This window comes from Corylus avellana, chromosome 3 (assembly GCF_965113065.1).
Source record: "Corylus avellana chromosome 3, dhCorAvel1.hap1.2, whole genome shotgun sequence".
In the NCBI taxonomy this organism is placed as follows: Eukaryota; Viridiplantae; Streptophyta; class Magnoliopsida; order Fagales; family Betulaceae; genus Corylus; species Corylus avellana.
The window spans coordinates 26,975,162-26,982,438 of record NC_142492.1 but is presented as its reverse complement, the minus strand read 5'-3'; the positions used below and the strand labels follow the sequence as shown (position 1 = coordinate 26,982,438).

The window sequence follows — 7,277 nt, the reverse complement described above, 5'->3', positions numbered from 1 at the left end:
ACAGTTTTGAAAGAAAGAAAAATGAAGTGCTTGTACATCTCATAAGTCACTTAATATTCTTGTATTAATTGTCATTTATTTTATTTATTGTGCATAACTAATATTATAGCATAACATCTGCATTGCATGTTTTGTAGCATTTTGGCGTTCTGGCTACTTACTGAGTTGTCGAACTCACCCTTTTTCCCTTTAAATTTTTCAGATGCCGCTGTACATTATAATCCTGAGAATGGGTATTCCCGTAGGCGTTCTTGCTCTTGAGAACCCTATTATATGGCCCTATGCTTGGGATACCTGGACTTACTGCTTTGCGGAGCCGTAGGAGTGTTAGAGGTTGAGAGTCCAATGGGTTGCTAAGATCAAGCCATTATTGTGCAGACTTTTGTTTTTTTGTAGACTGCACAATTTTTGTTATGTATATATATAGGAGAACACTTTACACATGGGGAGGCTATATATATATATATATGACTAAAACTTTAAAAACTCTTCTAAATTCATCTTTACAATTTATTTAGGTGAAAGGATGACTCGACCAAACTCGGCGTCAAATTCAAGTAAGGGGACACAACACCAAAAACCCCAACAAATTTTTTTTATAAATCTTTTGAAAAATGTTGGAGATTTTATAAAGGATTCACTTACATGATTTTCAATTACACTTGCTTTCATTTTTTTAATGCCAAGTTTTACTCAATCATATGTCATTGTTTAGAAATTTTACATGTTACAGTTACCATATTTCATGATTTATGCATGACTGCAATTATGAATGAAAAGAGCTCTCGAAGTTCATGGCATAGCATACAGTTACAGATGAGCTTACAGATCATATGAAATGTTATATGTGCATTCATGGTTTTAAATGTTTAACCCGAGACACGATTATAGTGACGAACGGTACCGCATAGGATAGCAGGGCAAGCACACCGAAGGACGATTACGAGAAGATGTGTGTTACCGGCCAGGTGGCCTTCACCTAGGGAAGTTCCCAACCTGGTAGCTCTCCCCTGTGACGACAGGATGAGCATATAGGTCCTTCGGGACAAGCCAACGTGCGCTGCTCACGGTAAAAATTGTGGCGTCGGGTCAAAAGGGTAAAACAACAGTTTTGAAAGAAAGAAAAATGAAGTGCTTGTACATCTCATAAGTCACTTAATATTCTTGTATTAATTGTCATTTATTTTATTTATTGTGCATAACTAATATTATAGCATAACATCTGCATTGCATGTTTTGTAGCATTTTGGCGTTGTGGCTACTTACTGAGTTGTCGAACTCACCCTTTTTCCCTTTAAATTTTTCAGATGCCGCTGTACATTATAATCCTGAGAATGGGTATTCCCGTAGGCGTTCTTGCTCTTGAGAACCCTATTATATGGCCCTATGCTTGGGATACCTGGACTTACTGCTTTGCGGAGCCGTAGGAGTGTTAGAGCTTGAGAGTCCAATGGGTTGCTAAGATCAAGCCATTATTGTGCAGACTTTTGTTTTTTTGTAGACTGCACAATTTTTGTTATGTATATATATAGGAGAACACTTTACACATGGGGAGGCTATATATATATATATCCCTATATATATATATATATATATATATATATATATATATATATATGACTAAAACTTTAAAAACTCTTCTAAATTCATCTTTACAATTTATTTAGGTGAAAGGATGACTCGACCAAACTCGGCGTCAAATTCAAGTAAGGGGACACAACACCAAAAACCCCAACAAATTTTTTTTATAAATCTTTTGAAAAATGTTGGAGATTTTATAAAGGATTCACTTACATGATTTTCAATTACACTTGCTTTCATTTTTTTAATGCCAAGTTTTACTCAATCATATGTCATTGTTTAGAAATTTTACATGTTACAGTTACCATATTTCATGATTTATGCATGACTGCAATTATGAATGAAAAGAGCTCTCGAAGTTCATGGCATAGCATACAGTTACAGATGAGCTTACATATCATATGAAATGTTATATGTGCATTCATGGTTTTAAATGTTTAACCCGAGACACGATTATAGTGACGAATGGTACCGCATAGGATAGCAGGGCAAGCACACCGAAGGACGATTACGAGAAGGTGTGTGTTACCGGCCAGGTGGCCTTCACCTAGGGAAGTTCCCAACCTGGTAGCTCTCCCCTGTGACGACAGGATGAGCATATAGGTCCTTCGGGACAAGCCAACGTGCGCTGCTCACGGTAAAAATTGTGGCGTCGGGTCAAAAGGGTAAACAACAGTTTTGAAAGAAAGAAAAAGGAAGTGCTTGTACATCTCATAAGTCACTTAATATTCTTGTATTAATTGTCATTTATTTTATTTATTGTGCATAACTGATATTATAGCATAACATCTGCATTGTATGTTTTGTAGCATTTTGGCGTTGTGGCTACTTACTGAGTTGTCGAACTCACCCTTTTTCCCTTTAAATTTTTCAGATGCCGCTGTACATTATAATCCTGAGAATGGGTATTCCCGTAGGCGTTCTTGCTCTTGAGAACCCTATTATATGGCCCTATGCTTGGGATACCTGGACTTACTGCTTTGCGGAGCCGTAGGAGTGTTAGAGCTTGAGAGTCCAATGGGTTGCTAAGATCAAGCCATTATTGTGCAGACTTTTGTTTTTTTATAGACTGCACAATTTTTGTTATGTATATATATAGGAGAACACTTTACACATGGGGAGGCTATAACCCCCTATAGTGGTCTCTTTTGTTTATGCCTCCTCACATAACTTGAAATGTTTGTTTGGATTCCCAACTCATGTAAACGAGATTTTTTGGTAAATGTTCTTAGTAAAACACTAACTTTACATGACTTTTGACTTCCTATTTTTTCCTTGGCATAGTACTAATATAATGATCTCTGATAATTGTTTCTTAATTGTTGTGATTTTCTTTTAAGTTCGCGTTTCCCCTATTCACCTTAATTGGGAGCGTGACAATAATAATGCAAAAGAATTAGATGGGCCAAAAACATTGCTTTAATTAGTACAACCATATATATATCTTTACTTAAAGATATATAAAAAGTGGGAATGGCTTCCAAACAGTAACTTTTTTTTTTTGCACTTTAAATTTACTATTTTTTCATTATTCTTTGTTCATCATGATTTAGTTAGATAATGTTATTTTTATCTTTTGACATTTTTTTTAGATTACGAAATTACTAATTTGCCCTTCATGAATCTAATGAATTTAAAAAGTTGTTTGGATATTTTTGTCTTTTATTTAAATTTACTATTTTATCCTTGCTCTTTGTTCATCATTAGTTAGATAAGGTTATTTTTGTCTTTTGACATTTCTTTAGATTGCGAAATTACTAATTTGCCCTTCCTGAATCTAATGAATTTAAAAAATTGTCTGGATATTTTTGTCTTTTATATTTAAATTACCATTTTGCCCTCTGAGTATGTAAAGAGCCAAACTTTGTGAGAGATATTTTTTGGTCTTTTATGAAGGAAGCTTCAAGAATGGGCGAGATTCAGATTCAGAAGTAATTAATGGGCAAGAAAGAAGAGGGATTTTTTTTTTTTTTTTTCTCATTTGTAGAAGTGTGCAGAAGTCAAAAACAAAATCTACATAAACCGATTTTGTAATCAGAAAAGGAATGGAGGAGAAAGGAGTAAAAAAAAAAAAAAAAAAATCTACCTGGAACTATTTTGATTCAGAGAAGAAATGGAGGAGAAAAGGCGAATCAATTTTTTTTTATTATTTCTTGTCAACCTCTTTGTTACTACAAAGAAAGAGTACAAGAGTAGAAAAAAAAATTTGCCTAGAAGTCCATCAATTTACTCCCACTTCCCTCCTATTTCTTTGTTAATTTCTTCCTCTCTTTGTCCAGAATAGAGAGAAAGATCAAGAGAGACGAGCGGAGAGTGAGATGCTGAGATAGAGGGAGAAGCTGAGAAACAAACTAAAATAGCTATTGCTGGATACTGCTTCCTCAGGTTAGTGATTGGGTATTGCTATTGCTTGTTTTTTTTTTTTTTTTTTTTTTTTTTTTTTTTTTTTTTGTGTGTGGGAAGATGATTTAGTGGTAAAGTATTGACCTTTGGATGATTGGTCTTATTGTGAATAACGTACTAATATGTGGTTGGTTTGGATTTTCTGGGATAGGTTTCCTTATGATTTGGCTTATGGGTATTAGTTTGAAATATGTGATTGAAGGTATTCTTTTTTTTCTTTTTCTTTTTTTGTTCTTTTTCTTTTTCTAAGCAAATAAAGAAAAAATTGTGGTTTGCTATTTATTCTCATGGTTTGGCAGCGTAATTGGACAATGTAATAGGACGAAATTATCGGGCTACAGCTGAACATGTAATTCTGGTGATTTTGTTAAGAAGAAAACTATGGCTTCGGTTACAAGAGAAGAGTATGTTGGGAAGGTAATAAAGATTTGTTATTGTTTATTGTTGATGAATGTGTAATTTGCATGATGAAGGGTGTGATTGGGTGCCTGTGACGCGAGCTTGTTGTAGATCGAGAAATAATTTTCGAAAAAAAATCGAGGAGGAAGAGAAGGAGAAGCTTCAGAAGCAACAAGATTGAGTTTTTATAGAATTTTGTGAAATTTAGTGAGGTTTGTTGTTTGTCTTGTTTGATGGTTAATTTTTTTTGTTCGTTGTATTATAGGGAGGAAGAAATTCAATTAAGGCACATTGAGGTTACAATTTTTCATGGAACCTTTCAAACTTTGTCCCTTTGTATGGGGGGTAAGTGTGTATGTGATTACTGTCTATATTTTACTCGTTCTGAAGTATTTGTTTTAATATTTTTGAGAGCTTGTTTTCATGACTATATATCAATTCTGGAAACTACTCGCCAACTTTTACTTACATGGACTGTAAGATTTTTTTTTCCACATACTGCTTAAAGCATTAGCATGTTTCTATTGTTTGGTTGGGTTGTATGCTATCTTGTTCTCTCTACCCCAATATTGTGGCAAGTTGATGGATATGATGTTGAAGTCTTTTTGTTTTGTGGATCTTTCTAAATATGTGCAATTATAAGTTTTGTGGCTGGAATATGGTCTATGGCATCAGATTTTTAGTTCTGAGTTGTGCAGAGAGAGAGAGAGAGAGAGAGAGAGGGGTCTAAATAGTGTGCCTGCCAAATTTTTTTTGTATAGAGGCTTGTTTGCACATATGCACACAAATACACGTAAAAATGGTGCTCCAAGTTTTGTTGTCAGAGAGTTGTGGAAAGGTAGAGAATGCCTATATATATTCTTTGGTAGAGAAGGCCTATATCCTGTCCGACAACCAAATATGGTTTTCCCAGAATATGATGCTACAAGCCTTGCTTATTGTTATTGTCATTTATCTTTAATGTTAACAAAGACTACAAGGAAAGAGGAAAAAAAAAAAGAAAAAGACCAATGAAAAATACCTGCTTGAAAATAAAGAGAATCAGAATAGTGAGATACTTTTTGAACATCTAATGTTATGCCTTTGTTATGGTTTATTTTTATTTATGTTTTCCTTTGTAAATCCAACTTGGTTGCCAATGGCAATTGAGGAGCAGATTAGACACATCCTATTTGAATTGTAGCATTCATTTGCTGCTGGGTTTGGTGCTTAATCTTTTGGTTCATAGTAAGAAACAGTTGGGGCTTGGATAAAAGGATGCTGACCGGGTGTCTTGCTATTACATACCTTACAAACAATATCCCTTTTGATTATATAAATAACTTATCCACATACATTCAAACTAGGACAGATTTGTGTGACTCTGTTAGCAAGTTCTGAAATTTTTTAATTATTCTGAGATTGGGTTTGTTATAATGCTAGATTTTGAAGAAGTCGAATAAAGTTTATATTTTTGAAGCGTTGGTTTAATTTGCAATATGATTGTTGATTGATTCGTATCTTAATATTTTTTGATAAGTAATATGTTGAAGATCATTTTAGAATAAGATTTACACTATATGTGTGTTTCTTTTCCTTGGTTCTATTGGTTAACAAACAGATTGGTGATATGTTGAGATTCCCATTTTTGTTTGTGTGAAGGAAATTTTGTTTGTGTGAAGGAAAGTGATTTGCACACGAGAAGAACTTGGCATACAAAGTTTGTTGATAAGATTTTGGAGGCAGTGAAACCAATTAGTTTGGAAGTTCCATAGGCAACTGCAAAGTCGAAACAGGCCCTATGCAAGTACAAGCTAACCTGAAGGTACTATTTCAGTTCATTGTTTTTCATAGTCATTGTGTTTGACTCATATGTAGAGATTTGCTTCGATATGTATTGGTAAGATTGTTACAGGTACAATGATTGTTTGGTTGCTGATTGGCCATATATCTTTGTATAGTTCCTTTTTTGTTAGATTGCATGGTTCCTATTCTAATATATTTTGAAGTGTACTACAATCAGGTAGCTTACTAGGGAGATCAATGCACAGACGAAGGGAGTGGCAACAAAAATTAAATGCAAGAGAAGAGATTGGCACACGGACTTAGGGTCTTTCGAAAAGAACTACATTCAACGAAGACAAATAAATACATTTTTATTATATAGAATATTAATTTATTTTCCTATAATAGCATATTAAGAATACAAACACATGATCTCTTTTGTGGTTACAATATGTGTTTGCCCTTTATAGGAGTTTTTTTTTTTTTTGTACATCATATCTACTCACTTTTGTAATGTTATTCATGTGTAAAAATTTAAATGTGAACTTGTTTAAGGACTAAATATTGAATTTATGTTATTAATACTTTTTATAGATGATCTTTAGATTTTAATTTTAAATATCACATAATGAATTACATATATTATTATTGAACACAGAGAATCAAGCACGTGCCTTGCACGTGCCATCCCACTTGTAATGACAAATGGGTTGAGAAAAGATAAACAAAAGAAAATACCTTAGTGAGAAACCTGTCACAAAGAAAGAGAGAGGCCGAAAACGATGGTTTGCTTTTGGGGTACGGGTTACCAATGTCCGATTGCAATATATAAGCGGGAAAGTTGGCGCGGGAAACTAAGGCGCCAACTTGTACTTGCCCCCAAAAAAAAATGCTTAAAAGAGTAATTACTAAAATTTAATAGTGATGTATTCTAAGTTTAATAGTAATTGTAAAAGTTATATGGATTCAAAAAATGGGTTAAGTACCTTTTGTTCTATGTGGTTTAACAACTTTATTTTTTTGTCATTTTAGTTTTGTTTTGTATTATAGATAGTACCTCAATAATCATTAAAAATGAAGATGGTACCTCTGTTCAAAAATTGACGAAAATTCACATTAACACCCCTAAA

The 7,277-nt window shown here is 33.6% G+C and overlaps 1 long non-coding RNA gene across 1 annotated transcript; it reads left to right on the top strand.

Annotated features, from left to right (window-relative positions):
* The first annotated feature begins 4,614 nt into the window (after positions 1-4,614).
* LOC148587033 (uncharacterized) lies at positions 4,615-6,740 on the top strand. Its single transcript, XR_015911785.1, has 3 exons — positions 4,615-4,728; positions 6,045-6,187; positions 6,386-6,740. It is a non-coding gene; the product is annotated as an uncharacterized LOC148587033 (long non-coding RNA).
* Positions 6,741-7,277: the final 537 nt, after the last annotated feature.